This window comes from Haliaeetus leucocephalus, unplaced genomic scaffold (assembly GCF_000737465.1).
Source record: "Haliaeetus leucocephalus isolate CR32 unplaced genomic scaffold, Haliaeetus_leucocephalus-4.0 Scaffold526, whole genome shotgun sequence".
In the NCBI taxonomy this organism is placed as follows: Eukaryota; Metazoa; Chordata; class Aves; order Accipitriformes; family Accipitridae; genus Haliaeetus; species Haliaeetus leucocephalus.
In genome coordinates, this window is record NW_010972962.1 from 1,867,848 (window position 1) to 1,878,509 (window position 10,662).

Genomic DNA, 10,662 nt, shown 5'->3' on the forward strand with positions numbered 1-10,662 from the left:
AGTAGGGATCACCCTTGCTGATTTACAGTGAGCAACACCCTCTGCCTGACCAGGCTGTGTTAGGGCTGCTTTCTTCCTTGCGTACATCTCACTGGGAAAATTTAGTAGCCAGGAGCAAGTGTTAATGTGGTTGGCAGCATAATGAATAGCAGAGATCCAAGTGCATTTCCTCACCTGGAATGTGAGCCTTTCTGCTATAGATGGGGACTCGCATAACTTAGGCTTGCTTGCAGCCATAGATACTGCCTCTGCCATCTATGAGAGTGAAGCCCAGGGAATGGTTTTGTGGCCTTATCTAATAACTGCTGTTATATTGGGGTTTTTCTTTGTTTGTTTGTAATGTGTACCCTGTCCTTAGGGGAGAGATGATCAATATTTAAGGTATGTAACAACAACTATATTACCTCCACTCGGAGATGGAAGTTACCACAATAAGAGTATATGTTGTAGGGAGTGGATTGTGCAATGTAATTTGCATATTCCAAATTACTGGTCTCCAACCCAGCGTAAGAGAGCAATAGCTGATGTAGGACTAGAAGGTGTTGAGCCTCTGCTTCTGCTCCTCTCTGCCTTCAGGAAAAAAAACTGGTTTATACCTGGGCATGGTAGATCCTCCTGCAGATTCCCATGTCCAAGACATTGCTCTAGCTAGGGGTTGCTCCCTACTAAGCTGTCAGCTGGTAATCTCAGGAACCAAGATAGTCTGGAATTAAAGTACTGCCCCCTAGTATGTCCTGTTTCTTCACCACTCAAGCTTGACAATCCTTACCAACAAGCTGTAACAAATCCAATACAATTTGTTCTTCAACTGCTGGATTTTATTTTTGTGTTTATCTTTAGTAGCTTTGCTTTAATAAGGGTCTAACTCCAGTCATCACTGAGTATTAACAATGGAAAAGAGGATGCTATTTCTCCACTATATTACTGGTTTGATCCTTACTGACAGTTTGCCAATCAAGATGCATTTTATGACAAGGTAACTTTTTACTCTTTTTATATTCTTGCTCTGACTGGAACTTTCTGCTTCTCTGTAATTTTTTGGCCTAAGAGGATTGAATTAATGTCTTCTCTTGAGACAGATGCTGCCATTTAGAAATGTTATCTAAAAGACATGCAATTAAATCTTGACCTCAATTAAGTCAGCACAAAGTTCTCACAGCTTAGTGTGATAAGCAGTTATGGTTCTATGATACTGAATTTGCTGTGATGTATTGTTTTACCACTCAGCATTAACACAAGGCACTTCTTGTTTGATAATTTTTCAGAACCTCAACACATCAGCCTGTTTCCTCTTTTCCTCTTCTTCTGCCTGCTCCCCCATCTAATTATAGTGGCTTTCACTGCTGTCTGTCAGTCTTGATGATTATCAGTGGAAGCAAGTGAAAAGACCTGAGTTATACCAATAAGCAGACTTCACTTATCAGCCTCACAACTTCATTTAACTACCATTTTTTAACCCTCAAAGCTGGGGATGCATCCCCACCCGAACATCATGGTGAGTGTCCTGGGGTAAGTGTGCTGCAGGAACTATGTCCTACTCATATGCTGTCAGACCAGGTTGTGCTCTTCTGCCTCCTCCTGCTCTGGGCTCTTTTGGCGCCAGCTTGCATTCAAACCCTTGGGGCTGTAGAGCAGTAAGAGGTGAAAGCTGGGACTTCAGTGAAAGAAACTGTTATATTTGAGACAGTGTGAGGCACTAGGCATGAAACACTGGTAAGTTGGATCAGCCACAGCCTGGGCCAAGTGGGATCAACAAGGGTGTATGTGTGTCCAAAGGAGCTCAGTGAAACGGACTATTGAGGGCAGACTATTTGTATACAAGGGGGGGAAAGGGATAATAGTTTAGCAGATCTTTGAATGGGTTTTTTTTCTTTTCCCCTTGCATCACTTCTGTGTAGTAAAGGGAGTTTCTGTTGTGTTTTTATGTTCTTTAATCATTTTTTTCCTAAAGGCATAGTAGATCAGTAAATATAAGCAAAAGTAGCATTACAGTTATGTCTTGATCATTTTGAAACCTTAGTTTTGTTTCCCTCTGCCTTTTGTTATGAGACTTAGGCTGAGCAAATCAAGCTGTATAATCCCTCGTGGTCTGGCAGGATTCATCCGTGCCACTAGGATTGCTTTTCTTAGCCGCAGTTAACAATGGTGTAATGGCTTTTATAACATTTTATTAAGTTGAAATGCATCAATAGCACTAATGATAAACAATTGTGGTATTTTAGGAAGAACAATTTCCAGCACTTACTGCACCTGCCAACCTGCAGAGCTTTTGGGCAGCACTTGACTCTGTGGCATGAAAATATGGAGTATTTGTCCCTTATAAACATGTCTGTGCTGTGACACAGACTTAAGGAAACTGGTCTTGTATGTTTGTGGTAAGAAGTACATAAAAGCATAAATTTCACCTCTCTCATCATCATCCCTCTTCAACTGATGATGACTGTTGCTTAAGTCTTTGCTGCTAGCTAGTATAAATTGGGATAAAGTGGCCTAGCTTGGATTTGCTGTGGGGAGGATGGGAAGGGGCCTTGTTGATGCCAGTCGTATGACATGGCAGCTGTAATGTAGCCTCCTCCCTTCCTCTTCCTCCAATGCACGTTGGGACTGTCCCTGGCTTAGGATCATAAACTTAATGTGAAACTACAGCTAAGATGTATAAGGAATTCAACCTCCTCCTACATCTTTAACTCTGGAGGGGGAAAAAAAAAAAAAGCAGGCTACCTTTTAATGTCTAATAGTATTATCTAACTTAATGATTACCGATTAACCAATGTCAACCATAGCTTTAACTGAACTTTTCCCAAGGAAATAATTAATTGCTGTTAACAACAGACAACAGTATTCTAGTACATTCAGCAGAGATGGCAGTATTGTTTTCAGCCATGAAACAAGCAGGTAGTGAGACTGCAGAGGATGTTGGTGAATGTAGCTTAAATGCAAATTATGACATGGCTTCTCCTTTTGGATTTCCCAATGCTGCGCTATTTCTTCAGTCTACTTGTGCAAAAACTGCGTAACTAGCCTGCAGCATGGACATACTCATCATTACTGTCTTTCAGTAACCACGTTAAACATAGTCTTGAGGAACCTAAGTAAAAGAGTTGCAAAGCTGCATACGGCATCATAAGACAAGGAGGCTGCATGCTGTGCTAAATTGGGGGAGGGAGGATGAAGTGTGGGGTTTTGGGGGGTTTGGGGTTTTTTTAATTAGACCTTGGTTCCAATCAAATTTCAGTGATGGTATTTATTTTACAATACCTACTTCCCAGAAATGCTCAGTGGACCTTGGATCAGACCTGATTAGTTTGTCCCCAGTTCTTCAGTCAGCTGAAATGGGATGAATCTTTGCACTTTGCACAGTGCTGTTTGGAGTCACTGGAATTCAGCACATGGACAAATAGACTCCCTCATAAAGGTGGCTGTTGTTACATTGGACTCTTTACTTTCTTTTTTCAACTAGAGAAAACACCACTTTTCTGAAACATCAATATTAATTTTAGCTTGTAATGATACAGAATCCAACAAACATGAGAAGGGTAAAATAGTGTGAATTTTATAACAAGGTATTCACTAAGGATATAAGTGTAAGAATCATCTTAACAGCAATAAGTATTTATTTAGTTGTCTTGTATTTGTAGTTTGATCTACAAACATTGACTTGATGTTGATAAGAATTTACCAAAACCCAAGTCAGTCAGTCTGGTAAATATTGAAATGAACTTGAACGAGTTTGAAGAAAATAGGAGCTTCATCTGATGATTGACCTCACAGCATGTGATCTTTATGATTGGGACCATGCAGTGTAGTGCTTAATTTGCCAGTACAGATGGAGAAAAATATTAGAGATTTATTCAGTACAGTCAAGTCCCCATTTTTGCTACATTCTTTCTTTAAAATGGCTAATTGCAAAACAGTGTGATAGCTAGAAAATGTTACGAGTACCATCTGCCTAAAGATGGGTTGGCTTCATCTTTGTGTTTGTACCGTGCTTCCATATGCAAACTTTATGGGCTTATAAAAATCTTGCAAAGTGCAAGCTTATATAAAATCAGCATATCATCTTTGCCTGAAGTAACATGATTCTGTAGATATGATTGAACTAAATCAATGTTATGGATAAAAAATTTCATAACTAAGCTAACACAGAGGTTAAAGATTCAATGAGTAGTTAGAGTAACTCTAGAGCTCTTTTCTTTCAAAAAAAAACAAATAAGCCCCAGACAAACCAAAAGCAAACCTGCAGCTCAAACTCACCTTTTATGATAGTAGTGTCAATGGGTGAAAAACACCCATGTAACTGAGATGAGAACCCAGCTTTGTTGTGCTCTACTTAAGCAGCCCATTGATTGACACACACAGTATGGCAGAAACACGTTACATGCAGTAACAAATGAAAGTGCTGCTCGCTGACCATCTGGTTGCATTGTTGTGTATCTGTTATTTATCTTTAGTAAGTGGTCTCTGTCAGAGTAATCAGTTTAGTTTTAATGAGAAATTAAACACCTCAAAACTTCTGAATTATTCAGCTCACAGTTACGGGTGTTGGTATGGGAAAGTTTAGTATGGTATGAAATGGCATTGTAATAGCAGGAACATTTTTTTTCCTGTTGGGACATGTATATATTGGGTTACTGCAATGTTGAGAGTCACATCAAAATGTGTATTTTGTTGAAACAAACAAAAAGTTACAAATCTGAGACTCAAGGCATTGTCCCTCAAGTTAACTTCTGCATCTTTAAGGACATTGAAATATCTTTTGATGGGTTTAGCTGTTTAAAACATAATTTTTTTTTTTTGAGAGCTAACCTCTCCATTTTTGAAGGTGGTATTGATTTGGACAACTGTGAAATACAAGTAATCCTACTGGATCTGCGTATGAGTTACAGAACATGTAGCTGCAACAAGAGGCCTTATATTCCTGATATGCTAGACCAAAAGCAACCAAAAAAATTATAAAGATGATGTATACATTTAATGTAAAACAGATTGAGATGGAAAATCCAAGAGCGGCCTTGTTGTAAAGGCTAACAAGCTCTGCCTAGGTGGAAAATTAGGAAATTTGCATATAGCATGTAGAAGAAAGGGAGAGATGGTTATATCTACCTCACCTTCTACTAGTCTTGGCAAATTGTTCAAATGTGATGTATTCTGTTTTTTCACCTTTCATACAAATGGTGAAGGTTATTAAAAAAGATTGAGTGTCCTATTCTTAGCCAGCTCCACACTTCCTTGACTTGGTCTTGCTATGCCGTAGAAAGAGTAAGTACATTCAGACATGAATCTACCCAAGTTCTTTTGGGACATCAGGATGGCCTCGACTGAGGCATCATATGGCTTGGTCTGCCTCTGTAGCTTATGTTTAGAGTCTCTTTAGATTCTTTGTGGTGAAAGTAGTACAGATACTGGTTATCACATGGCTTTTATGCTACATAAAATACATACTATGTATCTAAAAAATAGTTAAAAACAAATCCTTGACGAATCATAAATAACAGAGTACTTCTAAATTTTAGAATATAACCTCCACCTGAAAAAGTTTATGAATTGTCACTTTATATGTGTGCATACCCAGCAAATCTATTTTGACACTGCCTTGGCCTCAGGAAACCATTGGAAAACACATGATAAATAAGAATTAGCTATCAAACAGGACAAAAATACATTGCTGTAGAAAGCACCCAACTATGTTGGCCAATTAAATTGAGCAGCAGTAATCCAACAGTGAGCTCAATCTAAACTACAGAGCAGGGAGAGTGCAGTACACATGTTCTTGAGGTTTCTTGCTGTATAAAGATCCATTTTGCTGCAGGACTTAACTAGGCAGAGTGATGGGACTGTAGGCAGACCCAGCATTAGATGGGAGTAGTCTTCTCTCTTCCCCAGTAGCACGCTTGATAATGTGTACTTGTACTTGATTTAGTGTACCTGTGTCTTCCATGTCATGTAGCCTCCTTGGCTATGGCTCAGCTTGTTCTCCCCAGAAGCTGTGTGTTGAATTTTGATTTTTACTTTGGTGGACAGAATTTCAAGCATTGCACTGGAGTGGAAGGTGAGGGGATGCTTCCTCACTGGAGTCAGAGTTTGTTCTTCTGTCAGTGTCTAACTATATAAAACTCCCTAGAGCAAAATTACAAGTGCAATAATACCTGGTTATAAAATGTTTACTTGGTCTCATTTAGGCTTACAAAAATTTTGGAATGAAGTGTTAACTCAAACAACTATGTAACAATCCAACTTGCATAATATTTAATGATTCCTGATTAAAAAAAAACAAGAAATTTGGAGTCAAACAACATGACACTGCTACTTCAATGCTGTTTTTATTTACTCAAAAGAAATACCTTCTGATTGTTTAGTCTCTTTTACCTTAGCAATAACTTTTTGGTTTCTTTGCTTTTGTGTTTATAGAAATTGTTTGTTTAAAACCGGGAAATCTTCTTTGCCAGCTTCTCCCAGGAAAAAAATTACCCTAAAATAACTCAAGGCATTAACTTGGCATCCTGTAGTCTTGCTAGAACTAACACTGTCTGAGGTCTGATGTCAACTCAAGCTAGTGGGGGAGGGGGGGAGCGTGCATTTATCATGAGCCTGAAATTTTTGGTCACGCTTATGACATGTTTTCTCTGAGGCCTATAATTTTTTAATGTGAAAAAACTTAGGCTGTCATCCAAGAGCTTAAAATATTAGAGAAAATGGGCAAAAATGAAAAATCTGTATGCTAGAGCTGTAGGAACTGGCAAAGCTGACTTGTCTGCAGCTGGTTGATCTTGCTGAGGGATATTGCATGTGGGATCTGAGGGGCGGGGGCAAGGGAAGGGAGCTCGGTAGGGGACTGAGCCCTGTGTCTGTAAAGCAACTCAGAATCAGAAGTTAAAATTTAATTATACCTTTTTTTTTTTTAACTGCCCACAACTTCCTCCCTTTTGTTTTTGTTGTTTGGGGGTTTTTTTTCTTACCAGTTCTTTTCCCTTCTTTCTTTATGGCAGTCTATAGAAAACATAGTTGTTAAGTTCTTCTTGGTGTTTCTTTAAACTGTTATTTTTCCAAATCCAATGCTAACTACTTAACTCACTTCAGATACTTTATGGATTTATGAATATGCCCTATTTCATGTTATGCATCTTCCAACAGCCTGTGCTCTGCACATGCTCCCATCTTTGTAGTTCCTCATGGCAGTTTTGTCTACTTTCATCTTTTCTGTCATACTATTTTTTTTAAATAAAATTTTATACAATTTCCTGAGTAGCAAGTTGCTCTAAGAGGTTGGAAACAGTAGTTTTCTGCTCAGTAGAATTTCTGAGATTTCTCAGGCTATTTTCTTGCCTTTGTTCTCTGTATGACAGGCCTTTATGATTTTTAAAGGCCATTTTGGTTTTAGTGTCATCAGCACACAAGTGCATCCTCCTAACCTGTTTTTCTACAACCATATGGCATCTGTGACTTCAGTTTGCTACAAGGAAAGCAAGCAGGGAGAACTGTGGAATCTGGTTGGGACAAATTAGCAGCTTTTTGTTTCCCCATTTTTGACCCAGACAGAGGTTCAAAAGCATTCCAAAACTTGCTGTTTCTGAACTTCAGAAACAAATCTTTTAGTTGGTTTGGTGTTTACAGCTTTGAACCTGGATTTCATTATGGTTATCCGTGCCTCTCTGACTCGTGGACTACTTGAATGTCTGCAGTGCATTCCCCCCTCACAGCTATGCTTGCAGGCAGCTCTAATGTTACAGCAAGTTGGAATGCAAATATGTGCCATTGAACTGTAGCGTATGAGAATGACAGTGGCTAATCTCTTCTTGAAGTGTACCCAGAGACAAAAAATGTTATCTGCTTCAAAAGTCTCTCAAGGAGTTTTGCTAAAACCTGACTTGAATCTTGCAGCCAGATGCAGTGATCAAATCCAGCCTGTGTGAATTAAGAATCTTCCAGACTGTGCAGCTCCCTTGCAGTAACCTATATGCTATTTAGGATAACTTTTTAAAGTAACTGAATGTAACAATGTGTTTGTTCATTACTGTGTAACCTCCCCACCTCAGTAATAAAATGTTTTTCCTTCTTATAGGCAGGAATAAGTCTAACCTTTTTCTGTGGTTTTGGTCTGTAGGTTTTTTTGGAGGTGGGTGGGAGACAACTCCAATATTTAATTATCTGCTCCAGCAATCCTTGACATCAGTTGATCACCTAATATTACCAACGTTAGTATCTGTATCTACCAATTAATAAGGACATTAAAATGTATTTTTACAACGATCAGTAGTGACATCCCTGTCAGTATTTCCACAAGGCTGAAAAGACGTAGTCACAGGGGGCTATTCACTCAAAAAGTACGTAAACTTCAGAGAAATGGTTAAAAAGGCCACAAATTGAGAGTTGCTTATATTAATCTTTTGTCTTTTTTGCATTTGTGATAGTAAAATGACAATATATAATGAAAGCTTATGAAGCTCAGAGATTGAGGAATTGTTTTCAGAAGTCAGAATTAAAAAAAAAAAAAAATCAGAACCAAAAACCAGTTGCAAAACTTCTGAGCTTCAGCATTAACAGTTATTGACCAAATGAAAAAAATTTCTACTGCTTAGTTGTTTCTTTCTTTTTGTGTGCAGTAATGGCACATATATACACGTATGTGTTAGTTTATATTAGACAGGATTCTTCCTGTCAGACTACATGACAGCAGGTGTTTCAAGATCTGTAAAGGGTATTTCGTTGTGGATGCTTCCTAGGACTTGGGTTGTCCATGTGAAGACCAGGAAATGAGGAACAAGGGCGGGTCTTTGCTACTAGCTCATTCAGCAAAATGCTAAACCACAGCTTCCTAAGCTTTAAGGCAGTCACTCTGACAAAGAATGCTTTGTATGCCTGCTTCCCCATGTACAATTCCTTTTTGCAATATAAATTGCCTAATTCATTAGTTGTCTAACATAATTTCTGCAGTCCCTCATTTTGATGCATCAGATTTGAGAATATTATTCCAAATTGTACAGTGCAAATAAAATTATTATGAGATACCAAATTGTATAAAAATTAATTATAATTCATGTTTTTATCTTGGAATAATATATAAACAAGGCTTCATTTTGCTGTTGGGATGTAAAAATTAAAATGTAACTTTAATTATGGCCTAAAAATTATCCTTTTCCTACCTGAGGATTTTGGAGCAAAATTTTGCTGAGAATAAGTTCAAGTGTATTCCCAGAGTTGTTTGCATGAGGTTAAAAAAAAAAAACCACCACCAAAAAAAACCAAAAACAAAAACAACCCAAGTCTTACTGAAGCTGGTACCACTTCAGAACAGCTCAAGCTGACTCCATAATGATTACTGAGTGCAACTGTCAGATTTAACCTAGTAATAAAAATAACATAGAAAAACACGCAGACTTGGAAACACTTATGTAAGACATCCTTTTTGTGAAGAAGGTCAGCAGTTTTGTTTTGCTCAAATAGAACATGATGGCAGTTTATGTTTTTAAATTCTCAAATGAAATTTATCTGCAATAACAACTTTGTTTTCTTCCTGCAATGGAGATTGGGATTTAATTTTGTTGATGGTACAGTCATCTCTGAAGACTCATTGTCTAGGAAACAGTGGACTAGCTTTACGCGTGGCATGGTTTGTATGTGAAAGCGATAGGTTTTCATTCTAAGTATTACAATTTGAAAATTCCCCCCCCCCCTTTTTTTCCCCTCAGCATAAAAGATCTTCTAGCATGTCTCCTTCTAAAGTGTAGTTGATCTTTAAATCTGCTTCTCTTCCTTAAGAACCTAGCGTTAAAATCACTTGCAGAAGCCATCCTGCTTAGAGCAGGTGTTATAATAGTTAAACTAAGCTGTGGAAACTAGGCCCGGTCAGTCTGGAGAGGGCTGAAGGAGGTCTGGCAGTGCTCTTCCAAGTCCTCGACAGGAGCAGACTTGTGTCTGACAGCCACAGTGAACGAACGAGAGGCAACAGTCCTGTATTGCCACAAGGGATGATGCAGTTACGCAGAAGGCAGAAATTCCTCGCCCTGGAGCAGTTTTGTGGGGGTGCCTGCAGGTTGTCTAGAGGGGGCTGTGAAGTCTCCCCCCTCGGCTGCTTGTGGCTGGGGTCAAGTGGCACTGTAGATGGCAGACCCCCACAGGGGGGTTTCTGAAGTGGAAGACGGTGGTTGTGGCTGCAGGGGAAGGATGAGAGAGAAGGAAAAGGCTGGAAATGTTGGTCTATAAAAAGCAGGTGAAAGGGACTCAGGACTGCAGCGACGAAACAAAACGTGTTGTTGCTGTCCGGGCCAGAAGGGTCGTTCTGGTCGTGCTGAGGGGACGTGTGCCCGTGTCCCCTCTGCCACCTTCCCCCGTTACCCAACTTTAACCCAAACAGCTGCGAAGGAGGACTGAAGCAGTCGGTTGCCAAGGCGGTGGGGCGGGCTCCCGGCCCGTCCCGGGCTCCGTCCCGGCAGCGGAGGCCCCTGCTTCTGCCCTCTCCGCGGAGCGGGGCGTAGGGTCGGGAGGCGCTGCCGGGGGCGAGAGGAGCCGCCAGCCGCTGCTGCCAAGCGTGAGTGTGTGTGTGTGTCTCTGAGGGGGGCGGGGGGCGCAGCCGCCCGCGCTCTCCGGCGGGGGGCGGCGCTCGCTGCAGCGCCAGCCCCGCTCCTCGGCTGCGAGCGGGCGGTCACGGCGGACACGCAGCCGGCG